A 14,492-nucleotide genomic window follows, 5' to 3' on the forward strand; every position below is an offset into this window, starting at 1 on the left:
GAATTACAAATATTGCGATGGTGTACAGAGCTAGCTGCTAAATAATTAAACGTCAGAAGTTATTTTTCGGTGAAAATCCTCCAAATTCAAAGAATTCACAATGGAAAACATGGTAATTGAAGAATAATCCAAGCATTGTTTCCTCGCTGGGTATATATAAGTGCATCTCCACAAGTCACTATCACTAAATCACTGTAAAAGTCCACACTCTACAGACTGAAGTCTCAAAGTAAGCTTACTCAAGGTTTCTAGTTCTAGTTCCTTTCTAGATGATTATAAACTAGTAGGCTCCTAGCTTGTTTACAAGTGTCTTTAGAAACTTCCGGAAACACCCAGGTCATTCTAATAACCGAGCTTTCTAGATTAAGAAACTTCCGGAAGCACACAGGTCTTTCTAATAACCGAGCTTTCTAGAAAAATCTGCCTTGCACTATCTACACATATTGTGACAAATAATCATAAACAGGTTTATACATTTATACATAACAATACAATTTCACACAGCAGATAAAATAAACCCAGCTGTTAGACCAGCAATCCACATCACCATCTTATACCCGTGTTGTATTTAAATACTGGTGCATGTGCCCAACTGGAAAATACATTTTCAACAGCGAATGTATATTTTTTTCATAAACTCAGTAAGTCAGCTATCTCATTAAATAGCTTTTAATGCTATCTTTCCGCTTCACCGAGAATGTGAGATATATAATGAAAAATCTCAAACTGCGCTGTATATCAACCTCGTGGATTCAAGATTCCCGTTTTCCATTATAATGAAATAAAACAATTACCAAGTTGAATCATGTTATTTCAATCACCGATACATAACTTGTTTCCGTCTAATATAATGCTATAGAAACAATTGCCTATCAGTGCTAGACATGGCGAAACTAATTCATCATTTAAAAACTATGTTTTAGATAAAGATCGGTCACAAGTTTCAAATTATTCTCTCCTCAGTGAAATTTTCAAAAGACTTAATGAACTGAAATCACAGACATTATATTATGGGTGGACAAATGGTATCGGACAAAAACTAAATGCAAAACAGTTTTATTTAGACGAAATGTTTGTAGTTGTTGGTAAAAAATTAATTGATAGAATTGTTAAACGCATATATTGTACAGATCAGAAAGGATGCAACGCTAGCATAGACTTGATTGATACTAACTTTGCTGATACGTCTTTAGTATTTTGATTATCGATTTACAATGATACTGATTACGTTGCAGATAACAAAATGATTATTCACATGGGCCGAGGTCATGAAGCAGCGATACTGATGAACATAAAGCCAGGATTTTGTACAAGGTATATCCTAAACCACAAATCATCCGTGGATGTGATGAAGCAACTCCATAAATATAACACACCTGTAACCTTCTCAAATGGAGCAAGTAGCAAAATTATCTTAAATGTAGTGAATTTCGTATTACATGACAAATACAATAGAGATATATTATGTTTTAAGCTTACCTCTCAACTACATGAAACAAATCAACTCGCCACACAACTTACATCCCATGAATCATACTGATCTTACATGTATTTTATCAATAAAATGTTGGAAGATAGAAACACAAAATGTATTGGTAACAGGGGCAATTTGCCGTTAATTATTTTTAACACAATCCAGTCAACGATTTCTGAAATTTCCATCTCACATCAGATAGTCCTCATTTAGTGGAGCGTTGTTAAACAGTCTACGTTTTCTTCAGCCCTCAAGAACAACGAAAAGTTTACCGTCAATACTAAATGAGTTTTTCACACACACCAGTTTGTAGGCTTCATTAAGTCGATCTTGATATCGTTGAGTAAGATCTTCAAATGTCTTGATCCCAGAACCTTTCAGAATTCGTCTCTCCTTCAGGATTTCATGCTTCTTAGTTCGATGCGTGAACTTCACAATGATGCCTCTTTTCTTACCGGCACGGTACCTCGCAAGTCTGTGGGTTATGTCGATATCTTTGGAATCAATCTGGAATTGACAAAATTGGTCAGTCTGTCTTTGCACTCTTTCACAGTCTCTTTCTCTGTTGGATCGTCCAAGCCATATATTTCAATGGAATTTTTGCGACTCTGCTGTTCGAAGTCGTTTTATTTTGCATCCATCTCCTCCTGTGAGTCTTTTAGTTGCATGCATATCGCTTCTTAGTTTCCGACATTCTGTTTAAGTTGAGAATTTTCGCTCTCAAGATCATAATACTCCCGTCATATGATTCCATCAGTTCACGATTTTCCTGCTGAATATTCTTCTTTAGCCTAGCGAATTTCTCCTCCATTCTGTCTGTGAGATGCTTTATGTTTTTGTCAATCTCAGATTTACTCTATATTACTCTATATTAACAACTCTTTTCTCTGTCGTCTTAGCTGCTGCTTCTTGTAACTCCCGGTTTACCTATGGTCAGAAATTTACATAAAATGATGGTAAATATCCAAATCCAAGTCCAGCACAGTTGCGTATTAGCCACAGTCAATTATATACCACACAAGTACATGTATACACCATGAGCGCGTCGTTAACAGTTGTCATCGCGGTAGGGTCTGAATCCATTGTTCAATTTTCTGAGATTTAAAAGTCACTTTTCTGCATTTAAATGGCAATATTTCTTGAATAGCACTGTCCGGACGCACATGAACTACACACCAGCCAAACATTAGGGTTACTGATGACCTCAAAATTCCAAAATAAGACATAATTTCAGGAGCAAAAACGTGGTTGACATATTTGGTCCGCTTTCATCGTGCACATTTTACTTCGTCTCATTGATTGTTTTTATTTTTCAAGTGGACATAATGCTGCACAGTGAATATCAATCAATGAATCAATCTAAATCTAGTTAGCTTGATACTGTTACGTTACGGAATTAACATACAGCACATAACACCCAATAGCTAGGTTAAAACTCAACAATTTAATAATAACAAATAAATTTTATATAGTAGAATTACAAATATTGCGATGGTGTACAGAGCTAGCTGCTAAATAATTAAACGTCAGAAGTTATTTTTCGGTGAAAATCCTCCAAATTCAAAGAATTCACAATGGAAAACATGGTAATTGAAGAATAATCCAAGCATTGTTTCCTCGCTGGGTATATATAAGTGCATCTCCACAAGTCACTATCACTAAATCACTGTAAAAGTCCACACTCTACAGACTGAAGTCTCAAAGTAAGCTTACTCAAGGTTTCTAGTTCTAGTTCCTTTCTAGATGATTATAAACTAGTAGGCTCCTAGCTTGTTTACAAGTGTCTTTAGAAACTTCCGGAAACACCCAGGTCATTCTAATAACCGAGCTTTCTAGATTAAGAAACTTCCGGAAGCACACAGGTCTTTCTAATAACCGAGCTTTCTAGAAAAATCTGCCTTGCACTATCTACACATATTGTGACAAATAATCATAAACAGGTTTATACATTTATACATAACAATACAATTTCACACAGCAGATAAAATAAACCCAGCTGTTAGACCAGCAGTCCACATCACCATCTTATACCCGTGTTGTATTTAAATACTGGTGCATGTGCCCAACTGGAAAATACATTTTCAACAGCGAATGTATATTTTTTTCATAAACTCAGTAAGTCAGCTATCTCATTAAATAGCTTTTAATGCTATCTTTCCGCTTCACCGAGAATGTGAGATATATAATGAAAAATCTCAAACTGCGCTGTATATCAACCTCGTGGATTCAAGATTCCCGTTTTCCATTATAATGAAATAAAACAATTACCAAGTTGAATCATGTTATTTCAATCACCGATACATAACTTGTTTCCGTCTAATATAATGCTATAGAAACAATTGCCTATCAGTGCTAGACATGGCGAAACTAATTCATCATTTAAAAACTATGTTTTAGATAAAGATCGGTCACAAGTTTCAAATTATTCTCTCCTCAGTGAAATTTTCAAAAGACTTAATGAACTGAAATCACAGACATTATATTATGGGTGGACAAATGGTATCGGACAAAAACTAAATGCAAAACAGTTTTATTTAGACGAAATGTTTGTAGTTGTTGGTAAAAAATTAATTGATAGAATTGTTAAACGCATATATTGTACAGATCAGAAAGGATGCAACGCTAGCATAGACTTGATTGATACTAACTTTGCTGATACGTCTTTAGTATTTTGATTATCGATTTACAATGATACTGATTACGTTGCAGATAACAAAAGAATGTTTCAGAAGGGCAGAAATAATGAAGCAACGATACTGATGAACATAAAGCCAGGATTTTGTACAAGGTATATCCTAAACCACAAATCATCCGTGGATGTGATGAAGCAACTCCATAAATATAACACACCTGTAACCTTCTCAAATGTTGGGTCCACTGGTTCTGTAACTGGATCGTTGTTTTCGGGTCATGTCGTAAGAACACTTTTACCGACGTCGATAACGAATAAGTATAAATATTTGGCAATGTTAGACAAAATGTCAGAATGCAATAACTGGGCTGTTGTCACGACAATACATTCTCCATCAAAAGCTGTGAAAACCATAGCGTCGCTGTCGAAGTGGTGCCTAGTTATAGTAGCTGACAATTTGACACCGTTGGGGGTACATATCTCCCAGGACTTGAATCTAATAAGGCCCGAAACAGAATCAAATATGTTTCGGTAAAAGAACAAAGCAAGTTATATCCTTTGTTATCATTTTGGAAGAAAAAACATTGGATATATGTATATTATACATCACAAAGCAAAACATATATGGGACTTCGATGACGATAATAATGGAATGATTGAACTAAACGATTTCAAAATGGAAACACATTTCCATTATGTCACAGTTTGTAAAGGTATGAAAAATATTCTCCTAAACCCTTATACATATTTCGGAGTGGAGGAAACTTACACCTGGCCAAGAGGATTTCCCCTACAAGATATTAGAAACGAAACTACTAAATCAAAACTATGCAATTCAAGTGATACATTGACTCTTGGCATCGTGCAACCATTAGCCAATAATCAGCCAGACATAGATGCTATTTATAGACTGACACGTGATGTTCCTTTTGACTTTAAAGCAAACAGAAAGTCTCATCTCTCATTAGTGTTGCCTAAATATTCCTATGCACCATTCAATGCCCAGGCGACATTGCTCAATTCTTTCTTCACAGAAAAGATATCCGTTTGGCCTTTTCGCCATCGTATGTCACACAAGAAGGAAACCCTCATAATATCTTAAAAGATTTTAATGCAGAGTTGGATTTGTACCACAAAAGTAAAGAGTTGGTGGAATTCCTTTCATCGGAAAAATCTGGCAATTTGAAAGATATTTGGGAGCTGTACAAAAGTTTATATATGAGAGAATATATAGAGCAATTCGATATACAATTCGCTAGGCATTGAAAATGACACTGGCAAGCATTGGCCAAGTGATATAGATTATCATATTTATTGATAAATATACGAAATGCTGACAACTGAACAAAAAATGTACATCCTTTCCCCTATAGATAATATTAAACTTTATAGTAAACCAATTAAGATAAATAGAAATATCAATTTCAATATCTCACCAATTTACACCGTTTAGAGCCATCTGTGTGTTTATCGAATCAGTTGCCGAATTTTCACTCTGACCCGTACCAATGTACATGTACACACTGAATCTTACTATAGTCTCCAAATCATAATACTAGAACGGATAATGAGACGAGTCAAAAAACTTTTCGAGTATCTGGTGAGGCGAGCTAAAACGAAAAATATTACTATAGGTTGAATAAAAATGAAAATATTAAACAAATCGTGCTTTTCTATTCTATGTTTAAGTCTTCCATATAAGTTCTTGTTAAACTTCTGTCCGCATGATGTGTCATGTGACTTGATTTTATTAATGAATAGCATGATCATCACGAGATAGATTAATATCTCCATGACAATCCACCTATACAGCTGGATAGACAGAAATGAAATTGTGATTGGCAGTAAATGACGTCATCGTGTATGACGACATAATCATAGTTGTTGGGTTGATAATAGTTACCCATCAACATAGCTTGCTCATCTAAATGATAATGTGAAATAGCAGTGAAAACTAAAGTACACTTTCAAAAGAGTAAGAATGTGTGTAAAACAATAGAATGTGTACGAAAATTAATAAAGATAATACAGGCAGTACATAATATGAATAAACTTTATTGGAAAAGGCTTCATTGGAAATCATAAAAAGGTCAACAAAACGTCATTGTAAACTTAAGTTAAAATTGACAATATGGGGGGGAGGAATTATACGTTTTGTTGACACTTGAATCACGTATATGTTTGCGACGTTTTAAGGTTTATTTACGAAAATTATTTACAAAATATGAGCATTGATGATGTATATTCATTTACGTTCTAAAACATTTGAAACTTTCAAAATATTTATCAACATAAAATAATTAATTACTGAAATGATGTTTATGTGTTATGATTTTGTAGCATCAAGAGAAACAGTCGAATGGCCAACTAATGTTAGCCTTTGCTCTGTACTCTATTCCTTTGTGTGTTGTCCATATTTGTGGGTTACTCTCGTTACTTTCCTTCACTCACTATATCAACGATGAAACCATTACAGGTGGGTTACCGACGGTGATTTTTGTGTCTTGAGAAAAAGGGATAAACTATTTGTGAACTAACATGGATATTTTTATCATTTGGAGGCGGACAAAAAAGTTATTCTTTCAAATGTATAATTTGTTTGTTAAATTACATGAACATTGTATATACGTCATTTTTTATTGTGGCGGAAGACATTTTCCACCTTTACTCTTCAATAAAGTATATTTTCCAATGCATAAAAATTGTACATAAACACTGTATATACATAATTTTTATTATTTGGTGACATTTCTTTCCATATTTCGCAATAAAGTATGATGAATATTGTATTTACTTTGTAATATTAGTAAGTATGTCGTCTTATTTCACTTCGTTAGGTAGAGGCATCAACAGGAGGCGAAACTAGTTGAAAAATAAAGACAAGTATTCAACTTGCTTGAAAGGCGGAGATACAAATGTGTGATATAGTAAGCTATTGTTAATGGAATGGTATTTGTAACATTGATTAAAATATTTCTCTCTTAATATAATGTTTATGTAGGTTACACCAACGGAATCAACAATCTAACGAACATCAAACACGTCGAGCTACTTATGTGTATGATGTTCGTAACTTTTATCTGATTAAAGCCGCGACTTCTTTGTTTGTATGTTGAAATAATCTAGTACAGTAGATAACAAAGATTTAGGTAGAACAGCTTTTGATAGGAACTTCTTTTCATTACATGTTATACACTTGTTGAAATAGAGATGTTATAATGGTATAGCATGGATCTATACTGTAAGCAGAGAATATCAACATACATGATGAAGCAAATGCTTAGAAACACTCAATATAGTGAATGGCATCCATTTTTTAGCAGAGAATATCAACATACATGATGAAGCAAATGCTTAGAAACACTCAATATAGTGAATGGCGTCCAGTTTTTAGCAGAGAATATCAACATACATGATGAAGCAAATGCTTAGAAACACTCAATATAGTGAATGACATCCATTTTTTAGCAGAGAATATCAACATACATGATGAAGCAAATGCTTAGAAACACTCAATATAGTGAATGACATCCATTTTTTAGCAGAGAATATCAACATACATGATGAAGCAAATGCTTAGAAACACTCAATATAGTGAATGACATCCATTTTTTAGCAGAGAATATCAACATACATGATGAAGCAAATGCTTAGAAACACTCAATATAGTGAATGACATCCATTTTTTAGCAGAGAATATCAACATACATGATGAAGCAAATGCTTAGAAACACTCAATATAGTGAATGACATCCATTTGTTAAAGACAGAATGTGTATTGGCTTTCCTCCTTTTGGAATACAGGTGATAGTACCTTGTTTGTAGCTTAGTGGCAATGGACCCTTCATGTATCCATATTTTAATGTTCCGACAATAAACGTTTTGATATTTATTAAAAAAATGAAATGCTTTAATTGAAATGTTCATCCCTCATGGTCACGTGTTTACATTTGAAAAGAAAAAAGTGGGAGGGTTAAAATAACGCTAGCTGTCACGAACGCAAGTGTGTAGTAACATATTTTTGTTCGGAAAGGGATCACGTGAGCGTATGTGTGAATGAGTGAGTACGGGTGGTGTGTGACCGGGAAGGTAAGAATGACGTTCAGTGTGTATGGTACCGGTTTACTCATGTTCGGCTCAGTTTTGGCAATAGTATGTTTATGGAACGGAGCCCAGAACTCTGACTTGTCTTCACATGATGGGCAGATGACATACACACCACCAAGAGTCAGCAACAAGGTGACTTACAGACAGTGGCGTCAGGACCGACCAGCATTATATGTCATCGGGTTCAAGGTCAGCTACTATAAGGAACGTCACGCTCACTCGACGGACTATCTGGGGAGGCCCGGATTGTACCGAGCTTCTGGTTTGTTGGCCAGAGTTATTGGACCGAGGTTGTTACCCATATCACCAGAGTAGTTTACCTTATCTTACTGTATATACTGCTAGCGCGGTGTATACTACTGGAGATATATTATTCACTGTCAACAAATGCTGTTAAGTGAAGTTTACTAGTATAAGTAAGCTACTGAATGATAGCGAGTGTGAACCTGTCAGTATTTAGGTTTATTTTATGTAAATATGCCAAGACCTCGGACAACGGATATGACACATTCACACATCAGTCTGTGAAAAAAATCAACACCAGTCTGACCAGTGGTCAAATTATTATTGTTTCTAATGGTCAGAGATTATAAAATACAAAGTGATATCTTTAAATGTTCTGCATTCCTCTAATTGTAATTATATCTGATTATGAGAGTTTGATGGAACAGAATAACCGAATTATTCATACTTCCTGTACGCACTGGACGTGTAAAATAAGACTGTCGGGTCATTTAGCAATAGTCATACCGACTCTACATATGGTCATTTTTGTTTTTTTTATTGAATGTATAAAATGCATTAAAGTATTTGGTCAAATTAAATTGATTAATTTGTAAAGTGTGTGACTTTGCGGAATGTATAGCAGTGTTGGAAAAGTAACAATTATGAGTAAGAGTATCATTTTGTAACTGTTGGTTGAAAGGCACTTCATTATATTATATATTATATTGCTACTGTGGTGTTTGTGTATCCTGTCAGAAGGTGAGGGTCTGGAGGGAAACAGGTATAGGAGATAGTTCTTCAAATAAGGGTAGACAACCCTGAACTGACTTATAACAGAATACTGTAAAAGAGTACATAGAAACATATTTTTATATATAATATATCTATAATGGCTTCATGTTATCCTGTTATTTAAATGTCTTAATACATTATCTAGATATGGTGGCACAAAAACAGATGTCATCAAAATAGTCATCAAGTGTCTTATGAAAGTAGAACCTTTGTTATCTTTATTTTTAATTTGTAATTCTAAAACATGAAATGTTTTTACAGTTTGTATGTAAAATATATCTCGCGAGATTAAGTCAGTATTTGTACAATGATTGATAAAAGCTGGAAACGTATCTGAATCATAATGTGGCCTCATCATGGGAACACATCAAATATACTTACAGAACTTCATCTTTATCACCACCAAACAGCAACTTGGCAAAACGATTTTTAAGACCAAGGGGAATAACTCCTACTGGAATGTATTGACTGAATGTCTGGAAAAAATGGATCTTATTTTCAGCATATGGTATATACTCGTCAAACTCAATTTGTTAATTCAAATACTTCGGTCGGATATATATAAATATATATAATATATACAAAAGGGTGTTTATAAATCTCCATGATAAACTTTCAGATATCATACATTTATCAAATCCTCAAATGCAGCACCATATTTCATGTTTATTATGTTTCAATATCTACAATTAAGATTATTCAGATAGAAATGATAAGAGAAAGTTTCGGATTACTGAGAAAGTCACTTAATACTGAAAAAGTCTTCGGAGTACTGCGAAAGTCTCCAGAGTACTTAGAAAGTCTTCGTAGTACTGAGAATGTCTCCGGAGTTCTGAGAAAGTCTTTGGAGTACTGGGAAAGTCCCCAGAGTACTGAGAAAGTCTTCAGAGTACTGCGAAAGTCTTCGGAGTACTGAGAAAGTCTCCGGAGTACTGACAAAGTCTTCAGAGTACTGCGAAAGTCTTCGTAGTACTTAGAAAGTCTCCGGAGTACTGGGAAAGTCTTTGGAGTACTGAGAAAGTCTCCAGAGTACTGAGAAAGTCTCTGGAGTACTGAGAAAGTCTCCGGAGTACTGAGAAAGTCTCGGGAGTACTGAGAAAGTCTCGGGAGTACTGAAGAAAGTCTCTGTAGTACTGCGAAAGTCTTCAGACTACTGCGAAAGTCTCCAGAGTACTTAGAAAGTCTCAGGAGTACTGAGAAAGTCTTCAGAGTACTGGGATAGTCTCCGGAGTACTGAGAAAGTCTTCGGAGTACTGGGAAAGTATTCAGAGTACTGGGAAAGTCTTCAGAGTACTAAGAAAGTCTTCGTAGTACTGAGAAAGTCTCCGGAGTACTGCAAATGTCTTCAGAGTACTAAGAAAGTCTCCATAGTACTGCGAAAGTCCCCATAGTACTTAGAAAGTATTTGGAGTACTGAGAAAATCCTGGAGAAACAATATCATACCTTGCCTTCCTTCCTCATGATCCCGGTAGCAGTCTAGAAACAGACGAAACACACTCTTGGAATATCAGTTTGATCTTGATATGGTATTTGAAAGTTGAATATTTTCCCATTTTTCTCTATTTTAGCTCTTAATGATAAGACATTTGAAAATTCCTGGGCAGGAATAGCGATGATAATCTTTACCTGCCACACTCAAAATGGTCGTCAGGAAACCATTTTGTTTCTTCTGATCAGTCCCAAAATCAATGTATAAGGAGAGACATAAGGGAACATATGTAAGCAGTCATTCATTACCAAGTATAGCCTACAGTAGTCCTTCATTACCAAATATAGCCTACAGTACTTATTCATTACTACGTATAGCCTAAAGTAGTCCTTCATTACCAAATATAGCCTACAGTACTTATTCATTACTACGTATAGCCTAAAGTAGTCCTTCATTACCAAATATAGCCTACAGTACTTATTCATTACTACGTATAGCCTAAAGTAGTCCTTCATTACCAAGTATGGCCTACAGTAATTATTCATTACCACGTATAGCCTAAAGTAGTCCTTCATTACCAAGTATAAACTGCAGTAGTCCTTCATTACCAAGTATAGCCTACAGTAGTCCTTCATTACCAAATATAGCCTACAGTAGTTATTCATTACCACGTATAGCCTAAAGTAGTCCTTCATTACCTAGTATAGCCTAAAGTAGTCCTTCATTACCAAGTATGGCCTACAGTAGTTATTCATTACCACGTATAGCCTAAAGTAGTCCTTCATTACCAAGTATAAACTACAGTAGTCCTTCATTACCAAGTATAGCTTACAGTAGTCCTTCATTACCAAGTATAGCATAAAGTAGTCCTTCATTACCAAATATAGCCTACAGTAGTTATTCATTACCACGTATAGCCTAAAGTAGTCCTTCATTACCAAGTATAAACTGCAGTAGTCCTTCATTACCAAGTATAGCTTACAGTAGTCCTTCATTACCAAATATAGCCTACAGTAGTTATTCATTACCACGTATAGCCTAAAGTAGTCCTTCATTACCTAGTATAGCCTAAAGTAGTCCTTCATCACCTAGTATAGAATACAGTAGTCCTTCATTACCAAGTATTGCATAGGGTAGTCCTTTATTACCAAGTATAACCTTAAGTAGTCCTTCATTACCAAGTATAGCCTAAAGTAGTCCTTCATTACCATGTATAGCCTACAGTAGTCCTTCATTACCATGTATAGGAGTAGTATCATCATGAAGTAAATTTTCTATTTTTTTTACGTAGTTTGCCTTTGCCTCACGAATGAGGTCAATAGTCTCATTCCTTATAGTTTCCCAATAATGAGGATTATTTCCTGATTTAGCTTTCTGTGTATTCTAATACGCTGTCTCATTTTTAATCTAATAGTGTTATTCATCCAGAATCAGCCAGAGATCTGGTTTAAACCACTCAAAATCAGCATTAACCATTGTCAATCAAAAAGGTGGGGACTGAGCAGGGTTGGGTGATCTTCCAGCTGTTCAGTTCTCCAGACACTATATATAAACACCAACTGAGCATGGCTGTATGAAGAAAACAGGACAAACACAGCAAAACAATCATACACACATACATACTCTCACAGCTTTCAATTACGCACACGTTCACAAAATAAGGAAGTGGAAGTGACACATCATGATTCTGGGACGCTTGAAATTCAAGATAGGGGTTCGGAAAAACGCAACTCGAAAAGCGGGTCAGAATTTCAGGAATTAACACACATCGATGACTTTGGAATATATATAAACCACGTAAAATCTTGATTATACAACTAAATACTATATATATATTTTTGAGACACTGATAAAATAAATAAATGGGTAGATAACACAATATGAAGTTGCGCAGAATACAAGCAGTAATTTTATTTGTAGACGGTATCATTAATATAACCATACTTTCACATACTTGACCTAAATCAGTTATCAGTACAGGTCAATGGCTAACAAATGTAGAATTGCTCTCAGACTTTGTCATCGTAAGCTCTTCATTATGACAGTAGAATATTTACTATGAAACAACTGACATCTAGTTTTATTTATTAAAACATATTTTTCGGGGGACAGTTATGCATTATGAAATATATAATTAGGAAATTGATTGTTAAATTATTTAAATTGTCAAAATCTGGACCTGTGTTTTAAAATTGATTATCTATCTGTGAATCAAGCAGTAAAATAAATATGGTGACATCTGCGTTACCGTGTTAAGTGTGGTGTAAGTACAATTACCATTAAATCTCCTATCTGATCAAGTTTGATCCAATATGATCTGAAGGGCTGGAATATCTGTATATTATTGTTATAACAGATTTAACACGATTATATCACAATATGATCTGAAGGGCTGGAATATCTGTATATTATTGTTATAACAGATTTAACACGATTATATCACAATATGATCTGAAGGGCTGGAATATCTGTATATTATTGTTATAACAGATTTAACACGATTATATCACAATATGATCTGAAGGGCTGGAATATCTGTATATTATTGTTATAACAGATTTAACACGATTATATCACAATATGATCTGAAGGGCTGGAATATCTGTATATTATTGTTATAACAGATTTAACACGTTTATATTACAATTACGTTTATCCTAGTATATATACTTCTATTCTAAGTCACAATGTTCCATTAGTTTAGTACTTGATCGAAATTAGGGATCATCAGCGTCTTTTGAACGCCAAGAGTTCACTGACTTCGATTATACGAATAAAGCGATGTGTTGAAGGCTATATGTTTCAATGAGCAAGCCAATCACTCTAGTACAATTGCTTCAATAAGGGGGGGAGGGGGGGGGCTGTTGACGACAATCCAACCGATGTGCCTGTGAATGGTAAAATTTTGACAAAAGTTCCACTCGAACCGAGTTTTACATATGGCTTACATATTATTCAAAATGCGGTCGTACATGTATGTTGATTTTCCCCATTATTTTGTATGTTTGATGCAAGTCTGAGCATATCATCCGATAGTAATTCCTAAAGAAATGACATCAAAGGAACAATGTTATTTGGTTGATTTTTTCTTGTAGAAACGGTGATCTTTGAACTTTGACACAGATCACCAGGTGTATTATCAACTTTCCTTTCCTGATTGTGTAAAAGGGACTTTATGATCTTTTTAAAATTCCACAGTAAAAATATTCTGTTTAATTGTGTGTTTCTTTATATCGCCAACTTATCCCCGATGGTCACTTTATAAGATAATAAAACTGAGTTCAAAAATGTCTTATTATAACATCAGGATATCGCATTGTCCTCAAAGATTTCTCTTTGATTGTCACCTTGTATACTTTTAAGACCGTTAAAGTATCTCATTTTCTCAGAACACTTTTGATTTTGTTGGGAATGGTTAATTAAATATGATAATAGCTCTGAAGTCAATCTTACTGATTATTGAGACAGGGGACTTGGTGATGTCTCATTTCCCTGTTGCGAATGACATGTTTAGGATTTAGAATGCTACATCATTTTGCCCATTCTACTTTGATAGGAAACATTTGTATAATTTTGTTTTCGATACGAATGCTTTCACTAAAACCCAACAAAATTATTTCAAGTTTTCGAACTGTCCTTATACCATAGACTGAAATAAATGTGTATTACAGTAAACTGTAAAATACATATGCTGATTTGATATGTGCACGTCAAACAGTGCCTTCATCCTTCAAAATATGCTTAAGTTGAAAACAATGGAAACCAAATCTTGACAGCATGATGGCATTTCACGCCTTAGTTGTTTCATGACGAGAACATACACAACATAAAA

General features: G+C 34.6%; 1 pseudogene; it reads left to right on the forward strand.

The window, feature by feature from the left end:
- The first annotated feature begins 4,194 nt into the window (after window positions 1–4,194).
- LOC132544776 (uncharacterized) lies at window positions 4,195–5,372 on the forward strand (annotated as a pseudogene).
- Window positions 5,373–14,492: the final 9,120 nt, after the last annotated feature.

Source organism: Ylistrum balloti, unplaced genomic scaffold (assembly GCF_031769215.1).
Source record: "Ylistrum balloti isolate Yb309-2 unplaced genomic scaffold, AGI_CSIRO_Ybal_v1 Utg369808, whole genome shotgun sequence".
Classification (NCBI taxonomy): domain Eukaryota; kingdom Metazoa; phylum Mollusca; class Bivalvia; order Pectinida; family Pectinidae; genus Ylistrum; species Ylistrum balloti.